A 13,789-nucleotide genomic window follows, 5' to 3' on the forward strand; every position below is an offset into this window, starting at 1 on the left:
GCTGAACTCTCATAGCCCCTCCATGCTTAATGGCACCATCAGGCATTCATCCATCTGTCCAACAAATCTGTGTTGTACAGCATCTAACATGTGCCAAGCACTGTGCTGAGTGAGCATTTGCAGATATTTTGAAATACATGGTTCCCTATGATTTCACAGGTACAAATTCTGTAGTGGGGATGAGGGTAGGAGTGAGGGCCATGTTTTAGGCAGTTGAACCCCCACAACACTGAGAATGGTGTGCAGCAATAGAGGTAATAGGTGATGTTACCCTTGTTTCACGGCTAAGCAGTTGAGCATATGGCAGAGAGGACTGACCTAATCCAAACTGAAAGGGAACTTTTATGAAATAAACCAAAGCAGGATACATCGACGAGGAGAACAGAAGATAGCAAAGGGAAACATTCCTAGGGAGGCTAAAGCTGGAAAATGCTAGGCTTTGGAGTCTGCACAGCATCATTCCCTGAACACTCCCAAAGAGGAAGTCTCGGCCGCTGCTTTTGTGTGATGCCACTGAGTGAGGTGGTGAAGTGCAAAAGAGGACGCATTCCAGAGAAAGCACCGGGAGACAGGAAAACAAAAGGAGCAGAGCTGTGAGGAATTACACGAGTAGGCAGTGCCACTGCCACGGATGACAGCAGAGACGCACGGGCGCAGTCACTGCAGTGCTTTCTTAGTAACATCACGACCAGCCGAGTCTGAGTGGGCACCAGAGTTCCAGGTTGCTAGCAAAGCATGAATATTCAGTGAGCATCCCGTGTTCCATGAAGCTTGGTGAAATCCATTCCAATTCTCCTTGACCTCCCCATATGAGCCTGTATCTATTCCTTGCTTCTTGAAACAAGCCCAAGTAAGAGACAGGTTAAAATTGGGATTGTTCCCCTCTCCCCCTGCTCCCCGGGCAGGGCAACCTGTCACCTGGGCTAAGGTGTCCAGCCCTCTTTTTCCATAAAAGCAAGACCTTGAGGACAATGAGGATTTTCATTCTCCCTACAGTTGAACATATTCCTGCTGTACCAGAAAGAGCTGAGCATTTGACATTGACTGCTAGAAAATATCATCAAATCAATACATTTTAGAGTCTTTTCTGTTTCCTATTTAACTTCAGATATGTTCTCTCTCACCCAGTGAATCTCTCCTAGAGCCACAGGATAAGTCAGGTCACACAGTGATCAAAGCAGAGAAAAACAGAAGGCAAAGTACCACGATGTACAAGGTGGATGGATGCTCAGGATGTGGGGGAGCCAGAGGTGGAGAGGGGGAGCATTTCTCTGTATGCCAAGCAAAGGAAATGTCTCTTTAAATTTCAAGCAATTATCAGTCAAAAAAAGCAGATATCTAGAGCTATAGGAATCCAAACTGATGACTCTCTTCTTAAAGTCTAAAACAAGAGCAGATGGAGAAACAGAGTTCCCAGCATCTGGTGTGCTCCCGGCCCTTATGCATGAGCCCGTTCTAGCATAAAGAGACGTGGGGAAAGGACTGGGGGGCAAAGAGGGAGAGGGTTTTGAAAACCAGAATAAAGATATCTAAATAGGACACACACAAAAGTAGCCAGGGAGGTTCACTGTAGTCCTGTCTGGCTGAGAATTTGCTACTTTCTTAGTAAGGAGTAAATGGAGGTTAGTATTAGGGTTCATCTGTTACTTACTGTATATATGGTTATTTGCATCATAACTGCATAGTAAATTGTATGGGATCTCAGTTTTCTTCTCTATTAACTTTCTTGTCACCTTTAGGATGTCCCAGTTAGATCTTTTAACCCTCCACTAAAATGACTTCAGTTTCAACTGGATTTACCGGGTATGTTGATGTGGAAGCAAAGCCCCAGAATTCAGGCCATAAAAACTTATTTTCTAATTTGATGTTTATCCCTGAAATGAGCCTACTTTGTGTGACATTCCTCCATCCTGAACAATGCTCATGTTCATTGAGCAACTCGCCTTGCCCTCTGGTGTCAGTCAGGAAGACAAGGTGGGCAGTGGCTGGAAAGACGTTATCCAAGGACGGCACATCAGGGGCACGCATGCCTCTGGGCTCCTCCTTACTCAGAGCAGACGTTGCTCATCCATTAGACACGTCTTCCTGCCAAGTCACTGTCTCACGATTTTTTTCAACATAGCCACAGGAAGCCACTGCAAATTAATTGATGTTGGTAGATGAGAGAAAACATATTTGCTACCCAGTCCTATCTTACTTTGTTGTTCTCCAAAAGTAGTTAGAAAAATCATGTTCAGAGAAAAGCATCAGAATTTATTCTGAATATATTCTTCAGAGTAGAAGTCAGAATCTTAATGACATTTAGACACCCAGATATGAGTGAACCAATTATACTGACAGAATCGAAACAATACTCCAAGTATTAGTCATATTTGACTATTATGTAACATATATATGAAATACATATTCATGTACATACATAAAAATATACACATATTAAAAGAAAATGAAGTCTGAGATAAAAAGCTCTTCCAAGGAGAATTAGATGCTCTCTAACCTGTGAAGAATTCAATTCTGGTTGTCATTCTTGGTTCTGGCATCTGGAGAAGTAGCCCCCTAGTGCGGTTTGCAAGAGGTATCCTCATCTGAGGGTGCCATGCGTTACTCGGCAGCTGTGAGTCAGACACCTTAGTGGGAAGGAGTTGGTGCTAGTGAGTTGGTTGAGAGGCCTCCCTTAGGGAGGCATGAGTTAGCAGCCTGGCGGAGGGGAACCTGAAGATTCCCTGAGGGAGCCAAGGAAAGGCCTAGAATACAGGTCAAGAGATGAAATTACAGCTGAACTTTTCTCTCCACATCCCTCAACCACCATGGCAAACCAGAATGGTACTGTGGACATGCACTGAGGTGCCGACTGCTACTGCCGAAGTCTTTCAGAGAACAAAGATGGGAAAGAGTTCAAGGAACTCTCAAAAATACCTTAAAACCCCAAGAGTCACACCAAGTAGCACCGTAACATTTTCAAACTGAAACTGTCCTGACTGACCCAGCCCTCAGCCAGGCTTTCTCTTTGCACAGATGAGGAAATGAAAGCCCAGAGGAGTCAAAAAGTTTAGCAAAGTTAGACAGCCAAGCTGGGAATAGGATCCAAGAAACCTGACCCATGGCCCCGGACTTCTTTCTTCCTGCCTTTCCATAGACAGTGAGCTTGAAAATCTAAGATCAGGAGACCTCACAGCTCAAGAGATCACCACCAAGTTGCTGGGTCCTTGAGTTGTCACCAAGTTGATGAATCACCCTTTGTGTGGAGGTCCTTCTTGGCGATGCCCTTTCAGAATCTCAGTGGACGTCCAGCATGAATCACGAATGCATGCCAGCAACGTGGCAGCTTCAGACCGAGTTTATGAAAAAGCAAATGGGTCAATGCAGAGAAAACTAATAGCATGCTGACACTTCTGCTTCCTTGAATGAGATATTAGGTCTGAATTATTACAGCAGGAAATGCTAAACTGCGACGGAAAGAAAAGGTGATTACTCATGTCAGTGTTAAAATTGCCATTTTTCACAAAGGGATTAATCACCAGCCACAAAACCTGCTGAACCTGATATAAAGTACTTTCCTCTTCCCCATGAATTTTCCCTCTTGGCAGTAGAATTATAATATAATCGTGTGGTCCCTTCCAGAAATTAAAAACAGAAAATTAAACAACCTCTAGTCTAGAGAATGCTTTAAGTCTATTCTGGGTTTTGGAGGTTTTCTCACCAGGATTGGGACTAGACTGTGGGAAGAGAGGTGCTAAGTATGCAAAATTTAAGAAGGAACTCCCTCTCTGGGCCATGCAAGTTCAAGGTCAGCACTAAGAATGAGTATCTCCTGAAATTTTATGCCCGAGCCTCACTTGCCTCACTCTAGTCTTGTCCCCACTCTTCATCTGTTATTTGACTTCCAAGGGTCCCAGATGGGGAAGGGAAGAGGCAGGATGAGTCAGGAGTCCTGATCTCCCAAGCTCATCAGTCCTGCCTCCAGCTCTGGGAATGTTTTGTTTTGTTTATTTTTAAGAGAATAAGAGAGGACAAAGTTTCGTGTTAGAGGAGAGCAACTGTCTTCTAACACCTGAAAAATGGCCATTTATTGTCAAGACATGGCAACCAATTTGAGTCAAGCATTGGCCCCTCCCACAGCTCCCATTTCTCCCTGCTGGGGTCAGTGAGAGCCGGCCACAGTGACCAGCGGTGAGGAGCGGTGCTTTCATAGTATCGTTGGCTAATTAATTGGTGATGTCCTCTTCCTTCCTTCCTCCCTTCCCTTCTTCTTTCCTTCCTCCTTCCCTTTCTTCCTTCCCTCACACCCTTCCTTCCTTAGTATGGGCCACTGGACTAGATGCTGGACGTACAAAGTTGAATAAGGCACAGCCCCTATCCTTACAAAACTCTATGATCTGGCCATACACAGGGTATAGAGGCACCCACAGGAGGGAGTTGTTGATACTACTCAGTAGGTCAAGGAAGGCCAGAAGGAGGTAAGTGAGGACTGAGATGAGGTTGAAAAGACTGTTTCCAGGTGGGGTCTTTGGGAACTGCAAGTAACTTAGTGTGACTGACATGAGCCAAATGTATACATGCTGTAAAGAAAATGGATCAAGAAAGTACAGCAAGAGATGATGCCAGAAAGTCAGCAGCCAATTGATGAACACCATGAAATTATCAACATTATTAATCCCACAATAAGGACGGCAGCTACCATCTAGGAGTCTAGAAAACCTCCCAGGTTCCTGCATGGGAGACTAGGTGGACAATTTTCAGCCAAGATAAGCTATTCCTATTTCCAAAGATCTTTTTTTTTTTTAATTGAAGTATAGTTGATTTACAGTATTGTGTTAATTTCTGGTATACAGCATAGTGATTCTTTTTTTATATATATATTCTTTTTCATTATAGGTTATTACAAGCTATTGAATATAGTTCTCAGTGTTATACAGTAGGACTTTGTTTATCTATTTTGTATATAGTAGTTTGTATCTGCTAATCCCAAACTCCTAATATATCTCTCCGCACCTTTCCCCTTTGGTAACCGTAAGTTTGTTTTCCATGTCTGTGAGTCTGTTTCTGTTTTGTAAATAAGTTCATTTATGTCACTTTTTAAAGATTCCACATATAAGTGATATCATGATATTTGTCTTTCTCTGTCTTACTTCACTTAGTGTATTAATCTCTAGGTCAGTCCATGTTGCAAAAATAGCATTATTTCATTGTTTTTTTATGGCTGAGTAGTGTTCCATTGTGTTTATATATACCACAACTTCTTTACCCAATCATCTGCCAATGGACATATACCTTGCTTCTTGGCTATTGTAAATAGTGCTGCTGTGAACATTGGGGTGCATGTATCTTTTCAAATTAGAGTTCTCTCTGCCCAGAAGTGGGATTGCTGGGTCACATGGTAAGTCTATTTTTAGTTTTGTAAGGAATCTCCATACTGTTTTCTGCAGTGGCTGCACCAAATTACATTCCCACCACAGTGTAGGAGGGTTTCCTTCTCTCCTCCAAAGGCCTTCTGATACAGCCCATTGCCATGGGGAACCCCTCCCACAACCCCTCCCACACTCTGCCTCATCAGGGAGGTAGAAGGGGACTGAGTTAATATTGGTAAAGTTCTTAGAAAATTGCCTATTATATCATAAGTGCCATGTACTTAAATATTATTGAACAAATAAAGGGAATGCATATTTATTGAGTCCCATGTGCCGTATACCATCCTAGGTGCTTATTTAATTGCCTCATGACAGTCCCTGAAGTGAGGTCCAAACTCTTGTTTTACACTTACAGAAACTGAGTTTCTCAGAGATTAAGTTACTTGCTCAAAGTTATAAGACTAATAAGTGGCAGAGGTAGAATTCAAAGGTAGAGCCATCCAGGCCCATACTATTTCCATCAGGGGCACCCACGTCACTTATGGTGGCAGAAATCTTACCCACTTCTGTCTCATGTCTGGGTGTCGATGACAGCTGGTACCTGTCCTTTGTGGTGAGAACCCCTTCAGACTTGGGGTTGGAGAGCACATGTGGGAGTGAGCCCACTGTGGGGTAGAGTGTAAGATGGGGCTCCAGCAGGTGGATCCTGAGGTCTGCACAGCCGGCCCCAAGCTCTGGGTATGTAAACTGACTTGAGCCGCTGTGTGAAGGATCCAACAGATGGTAGATGGAGGTCAGACTTGGGGCCCGGGAGACTAAGCCGCTGAAGTTCCAATGCCTGGGATGGATTCTGCAGTCTGGAGTCAGGATTGGAAGAGTAGAAAATCTCTTTCCAACAATGAGATTCATTCTCATGTCTGAGAGGAGTTTAACAGAGATCCTTTCTTCCACTGTAAGAGGGTGTGACTACAAATTTTTCTCAGAATGCACATTTTTAATTAGAGTACTTTACGTGGGTTGCCAAGCTTCTTCTAAGAATTAAAAGGACACTTGTGCCTGGAGGACAGTTACAGAGACTGATCCCTGGGTAAGTGCATAATAAAAAACACACAGAGAGCAACTGAAATTAAACCCATGGGGAAACCTTTTCACTCAAACTCAGTTTCAAATACTTAGAAAATGATTTGGCAGCTACAGAATAAGGAGAAAGGACAGAAACAAAAGCGAAGGCAAATTTACTTACTTTTGGATTCTTTTTTCCTGAGGAAGTCCTTATGAGAACCTAGATTTGGCAAAGATTTTTGAGACAGTCATGTCTAAAACCCCCTTCTGCACATGGGACGGTGAGGCTCAAAGTAGTCATGTCAAGGTCAAAGCAAAGTCAAACCAAGTAAGCCATGAGTGGGAAAGGAAAGAAGAGAAAATATAACTGTGTGGTAGAGTAGCAGCCCTCGTGGGCCCTCAAGCCATGGCTAGAAATTTGCCGGTGGTGAGGAAGATCGGAGGTGGGGTGGGAGGGCAGCTCTCTGGCAACATGGCTCTTTGCTTTGTTCAAAGGAAAATTAACATGCGAAGGAGAATATCCGATGTTGAGGAACAGAGAGTTATTTGTTGCTGTTGTTGATCTGGTCAGGTGGGTCCCCTTCTCTTGTACTTGGGACCCCCCCAGCCCTCAGACTCATTTCTGTCTTTTATGGTCCTTTTAAAACTGAGGGTGGCTCCAGTGAGGTCATCCAATATCCTGGACGGAGGAGGAATCAGGACAATATTAATGTGCTTAAAGAAAGAATGAGCCATTGAGTAGGGGAGTGAGGGTAATAAGTCAGCATTAAAATACAAGTTCAAAGGGCAGAATTGTCTGCTACCTTCAGCCCTGTGGGGGCGGGGGTGGATATCTGAGTAATGCTAGTAGAGGTAATCGCCAGAGATGTAGGGCTGGGATGTAGCTGTATTTATAGAGTTTTCTGCCAATGATTTCTCCAAGCTCAATCTGATTCTACAATCACCAAATAACCTTCTTATAAATACTTCAGTGACCAGACACCTAGATTCTAGGAACAGAGTATGAACATGTACACAGGACTGCGGAGAACTGGTTGGAGCCTCAGTGAAGAAGAAAGATTTGAGGGCCCCAGCAAGGGCAGATGGTTAAAAACCTTCACAGAAGTTTTCTACTGATTTGCAACATGGTCAGACCCAGGTCCCCTTCCCAGCCTGGTGGCTCCAATAATTTGTCCCCAGCTTCTACCCTGTCACACACAGTTGTCAGCCCTGAATGGACAGAAGCATTCCAATCCCTGGGGAAAGCAATTACTCTTCTTATAAATAAATCAGTGGCTGGTGTGCCTCTTTGTCCACCCAGGCGGTGTGAGTTATTGAGAGGGAGCCTTTGGGAGGCTGTGGCCCTCACAGGTGAAGACCAGGCCCCAAGGCCCCACAGCCTGTTAATTCTCTGAGGTAACAAGCCCCATTGCAGACATATCTTGGCAGCCAGCCATTCTTCACCAGCTAGTGACCCTCCTCCACCTCCCTCAGTGCTTTTTCAAGTCCAGCATTCTCCCTAAAGCTACTCCTGCTGGCTGGTCTCTCTCTCGGGGCAATACCTGGGGCCACACGGATGTCCCAGAGAAGTGGGCTGATCCTGACTTTGTCTCTCCCTCCTGTGGGCCCATGGTTAAGGCTTTTCATCTCCTACGGGCCTGTTTCAGTTCTTTTCCCTGCACCACGGGAAACGCTGCCTCTAACCCTTTCCCACAGCCCAAATGATATCAGGTGTAAGAAAAGGATGTTTAAAAGATGCAATACACTACTAATAATTTTACCAGCTCACTTTCTAAATATGCTCCATATACAGTTATAAAAAATCATAAAGATCCTCTTCTCCAACCATTTGCCTTTAAATGGGCAACTATCCAAGACAGATGGCCAGATGGCAAGCGATCTGGGGCCACCCCAGTGTTTTACTACCAAAAAAATCTCAAATCATTTTGGTTAACAAATCAAGATCTTTTCTCTTAAATATAAGACCATTTCCTCCTTGTTCTTTTAGGAATATAGGAAATGATCAGGAAGGATTTAATTCACAAAATGTCTTCATTCACTTAAAGGCAGTCCTAATGGTCCCTTTATCTGTAAACAAACAAACAAAAATTCCAATTATCTTGATTCCCGAATTTTCCTAAATTTTACTTTGTGTTCCATGTATCATTGTTTCTATTTCATTAATTGAAAGTCTGAGCATCTGGAACAACTTTTCTTTAATAGCAAGCAACATAAATTGAGAATCTCTGTTTTCTTATGGCCCTTCTATTAGCAGACCATTTAACAGCTGTTCTGGACTGAAGCAGGGTATATTCACTTGCCTAGAAATTCTCTTTAAATGTATCTGTAGTGTAATTGTCTTCGTTGTCATAGTAATAGGTTATTTATAATATAACTAAATAAATTCCTAATATGGCTATAATTCTAGAGGAAGAAACAGGGAACTTTCTCATCTTTCCCACTGACTTTTTTTAGAAGGTTCTGACAGTTAATTTCCACGCTGGACACTGTGTGGCCCCAACCTGTACGAATCTTCCAGTTTATGTGCATACAGTGGAATAGTGGTCACACGGGGGCTGGTGCTGCTAAGGACAAAACGTGCTTATGCAATAAATCCTGGCAGGAAAGCAAAATTATTCCCTATTCACAAAACATTTTTCTCAGTCCACTCTCTCTGAGCCATTCTGAAAAAATCCAGAAATCAAACCAGCATCCGTTATTTTTAGTCCATCCAAAATTTTACTCATTTGAGGCATGTGGGCATGGAGCTATCTTTAGAACCATCAACCAAATGCCTTGGAATCACAGATTATTAGAGCCTGGGCAATCCTCTAGATGATTATTTTTTTTAGCCTGGGAGCTGCAATATATAAAATTAAAGTAGAATGGGGGACCTGAAGTCTTGCCCATTTGGGCTCCCTCTTATCTGTTCTTTGGGTGCTACCATGGGATCTTAGGGTTCTAAGGAACCACTGGAAAACCACTGACCTAAGCCAAACCCTTCATTTTGCAGATGCAGCAACAGAGGCCCACAGAGATGAAGTGACTTACTTGAAATCCCCCCGAGTCATTGCTGATGAAGCCAGGAGAAGAATTCAGGTTTCCTGACTTCCGGTTATGCGTCCTTTCCATCACACGGTACATAACATACTATTATAACAAAAACTACTTTTTCCCCTATTATTAGACAGAAAAGTTCAGCTGAGAAACAGATGACTGGTTGGGGAAGTTTGCCTCCTGAAGACATGAGGAAATCAGATGACTTAATTGAAAATACACAGTAGCTCTTTTCTTTGAGAGGAGAGTGCAAAGTACAAGGGGAAACCAGCATAGGACTTATTTCCTACAAGTCAGTCCATTATGGCTTGCCATGTTGTGCTATCCTGGGGGATTCAATCTTGCCCTGCTACTTGTTCCTGTGTGACCTAGAGCAAGTCACTTAACTTCTCTGAGCCTTGGTAGCTCTTGTCCTCTCTGAGAACACAGCAGAGGCACTGTGCAGGCTCTTGGACACCATGGTGATCTGTTGTGTTTCCTAGATCACCCAATTCCTTCCTTCCTTGTCCCTGTACTTCTTATAGAACTGGGACATCCTTAATCTTACATTACATGTATTTTTTGTGTAGGTATTTTGCACGTTGAACAATTGTTTTCCCAACTGGACATTCATTTTGGGGGGCATGACTGTGTCTTTTTTAATCTTTAACATGCATTTTGCTTTTCTTCCTTTCTAAGTTTCTAAGTTTTACTTATAATGCAGGAACCCAGACCCCTGCAAAAATTCTCCCTCTGGTATTTCCAGAAGCCCTGGCTGGTCTCATATGTGCTTCTGTACAATCTGTTCAGCTCCCCTTTTCTCCTTTCTTTGCTCCAGGCCTCCCCACATAGGACCATGTCCATTTGGCCCCAGGGCATCTGCCTGGCCCCACTGGCACTCCTACTGGGCACTGCTGTTCCCTCCAGTCACTGCTCCCTACTAGTTGCAGAGGATAGTATAGTAGCTACCTAAATTGTCTCCCTGTCTCTGGTGGATGTGTGAGAAAGTACATATGAGTGTGTATTTACAGTTCTCCCCTCCCTTCCCCCCACTGTTTTTTCCTCAGGCTACTGGATAAGTAGACAGGATTGTGACTACACGAGAGAAGAAATAAATTTCATGCAGAAGTAGAAGCACTGAGACTTCCCTTTTGGGGAGAAGGTAAGTGCATTTTCACTTATATAAGGAAGAGTTACATGACAGCAGGTCAGTGCATGCTATTGTGGCTGATGTTGTGATCTGAAAGTTTAATTATGGAAAGAAGGGTGTATATGGATGTTGGATGACAAAGAGGTGGACTATTGCTCACTTATCACTTATTTTGACCCCCTCGAGCTTACCTTCCTGAGAGTAGGAAGCTAAGATCACACTTCTGAAATCCCCTCCAGTGAGGGTGCTTGCTTGAGACATGATATGGTGTAAGCCTGAAATTAGACTAACTATTAGGTGCTGTCTTGACATCTGGTACAATTCCAGGGGCCTTAAAGGCCTAATCTCAAGTCTCGGCCCATTTTGCCTCAGTAGCCAAGGTCCCTTGGCCAAACAGTCCTTCCTATCATGGGGACCACCGTGCCCAGTGCCTGCTTATCCTTCAGTATCAGGTCTCAGCTTCCCGAAGCCTGTGAATTACTCAAGTAAGCCAATCATATCCTCCCATGGGAACCAGGGGTCACCTCAGCCTCTTGCTACTTCAAAGCCTGCCTTGCACAGCCCTACTTGTTAACCCTGTTTCTGAACACATGTGCTCCCACATGGTGTGCAGGGCCCCCTCTCCCAGACTGTGAGTACGTGTAATGAAGAAAATGCTGTCCATCTCTCCTATCCAGTGTTGGTGTCACGAGTTCAGCCATCCTCATAATCCTCCAGCAGGAACCCGTTCTTCACCAACTGGTGAAGATGGGGTGGATAAAACACATGGTTCTACTAAGCAGATGCTCTTGCATGAGATTTTTGAAGCACGTGTGAGTAGAGTGGGAGTGGCTGCATGTGGAGGGTACAGACAGACAGAGTATGGACAGGGGCCTCCGTTTTCCAGGGAGAGCCTGGAGGAAGTTTTGGCGTCCATTCCATGATAACATAGGTACAGGGAAGTGGGAGGTGGTGACACTTGCTTTTCCACTGGACAGTCCTGCATGGTGGTTAGTCTTTCTTCCTGGCTCTGGTGTATCTGGCTGCCCTCTTCCTGGTTAAGCAGAATCTTACGTTGGTTCTTCTCTACATTTCTAAAGGTTCTCTAAGCTAACTAATGTCTTTTAATAAACCGCTTCCTACGTAAATTACCTGATGTAGATTCTAATGTCTGCAACTAAGAACTGGATGAAAGTAAGTGGCTTAGCCACATAGGATTGTATTTTTCTCAAAAAGCAAAAAGTCCGGAGGCAGGTAGTCCTGGGATGGTACAGCCATTAGTTCTAAAGCCTCATCAGTTGGCCGGTCACTTCTCTCTTTCTGAAATGTGTTCATCTCTGTGGTTGCAAAGGTAGTTGCTCCATCTTTAGAGTCACGTCCACATTCCAGGTAGAAAGAAGAAAGCGACCTGGGGAGAAGTATAGACCCATTTGCTTTTGCTGGGTAACAAACAAAGCCCCAAACCTAATGGCTTGAAACAACCACTATTATGTCAGTCAGCGGAGTAGTCCTTCAGGTCTAGGCTAGCTTATCCCATCTCTATTGGGCTCACTCATGCAGCTGCAGTCACCTGGTGGGTGTGCTGGAGGCTGGATGATCTAGCGTGGCTCGTTCATGACACTGGTTGTTGGTGTGCTGTTGGCCAAAGCAATGGGTGTAATGGGAGTCCCTGGGACACACGTTCCTCATCATGCTGCGGGCTAGCCCTGGTGTCTTCCCATGGTGGTCTCAGGTTTCCCAGAGAGGGAAAACTCCATTTGGCCATCGCATTTCTGTTTTGCTTTGTCCTGTTTGCTATTGTGCACTGGCCAAAGCAAGTCACAACCCAGAGCCAAGGGGTGCAGAAATTGTCTTTGTCTCTTGTTGGAAGGAGTTGCAAAGTCCATTCCAAAAGTATAGAAATGGGAAGATTTGTGGCCATTCTTGTAAACTATGACAGAGAGGGAGGCATGAAACCAGGAGACCAGAGCTTTTCCAGAAATACCCAGTAGACTTCTATTTCTTATTGGTCAGAGCTATGATTTGTCATATGATCATCTGTACCAGCAAGGGAAGTTGTGAATGTAGTTTCCTCCTCCTGGAAAAAAGTGTGTCATTCTCTGAGTAATAAAAGGTAAGGAAATGTGATTTCACTTGTTGTGAAATAATAAGAAATGTATAAATGTTGGTCTCTGCCTCTGGTTCCTGTTAATATTTGGTCTTTGACCCTGACACAGAGTTCCTAAAACCTTGTAATTTCCTGAGTGGTAGAAATGTCTTTCGTTCTAATGAGGTGACTTTTGGTGGGCTTCTGGATCAGGACTGGTCACTAGAAAGATCAAGCCACAATTAGAAGCTTGGAACTTTCCATCCCACACCCCCATCCTCCAGAGAGGGGAGAGGGGCTGGAAAATGAATTAATAATCCATCATGCTGACATGATGAAGCCTCCATAAAAATCCCCAAAGAATGGGGCTTGGAGAATTTCTGGGTAGGTGAACAGATCTGTGTGTTGGGAGGATGGTGCCCCCCAACTCTACGACGGCAGAGGCTCCTGCACTCAGGGCCCTTCCAGACCTTGCCCTATGCATGTCTTCCTCTAGCTGTTCATCTGATCCCTTCTTATAAGATAAACCAGTGAACATAACCAGGGGTTTCTCTGAGTTCTGTGAACTGTTATAGCAAATGACTGAACCCCAGAGGGGGTCATGGGAACCTCCCATTTGTAGCCAAGTCAGGCAGAAGTTGTGAGTGACCTGGAGACCCACTACTTACAATTGGTGTCTGAAGTGGGGACAGTCTTGTGGGACTTTAACTTGTGGGATCTGCACTAACTCCAGGCAGTTGGTGTCGGAATTGCTTGGTGTGGAAAACCCACACATCTGGTCGCAGAGTATTCTTCTTTGTGGGTAAAGGACATGGTGGGTTTCCTCCAGACAGTTGGATATCAGCAGTGTCTGCCATTACAAATACGAGGAGATGCTTCTGTGAAACTGCATTTTCATTCTCTTTTCCATGGAAGACTAGGTGGCAGATGGACACTGCAGTCTCCTCCTACCACTCCGCGGCTACAGCTTTGTAACTTGGAGTTGCACCCACTTGGAGCCTCCTGTAGTAGGTTCACCAGTCTGGCTCAGGCGTCACAGTTGATCAAACTTGGTCTCTCTGTCCCATAGACACATACAACACACCTCTCACTTTTACTTCCCCCGTCCCCACCTGGGACCCACCAAGCACACGCATGCGTTAGACCTTG

The 13,789-nt window shown here is 44.4% G+C and overlaps 1 long non-coding RNA gene across 2 annotated transcripts in view; it reads left to right on the forward strand.

Annotated features, from left to right (window-relative positions):
• The window catches only part of LOC105095792 (uncharacterized), a 249,117-nt gene that overhangs the window by 134,584 nt on the left and 100,744 nt on the right, over nt 1-13,789 (forward strand). For both annotated transcript variants that reach the window (XR_010377330.1, XR_837780.3), the window contains exons 5-6: nt 9,403-9,527; nt 10,493-10,587. This is a non-coding gene — a long non-coding RNA (uncharacterized LOC105095792). The remainder of the gene's footprint in view (nt 1-9,402; nt 9,528-10,492; nt 10,588-13,789) is intronic.

The sequence above is a fragment of the Camelus dromedarius genome, chromosome 22, assembly GCF_036321535.1.
Source record: "Camelus dromedarius isolate mCamDro1 chromosome 22, mCamDro1.pat, whole genome shotgun sequence".
Taxonomy (NCBI): Eukaryota; Metazoa; Chordata; class Mammalia; order Artiodactyla; family Camelidae; genus Camelus; species Camelus dromedarius.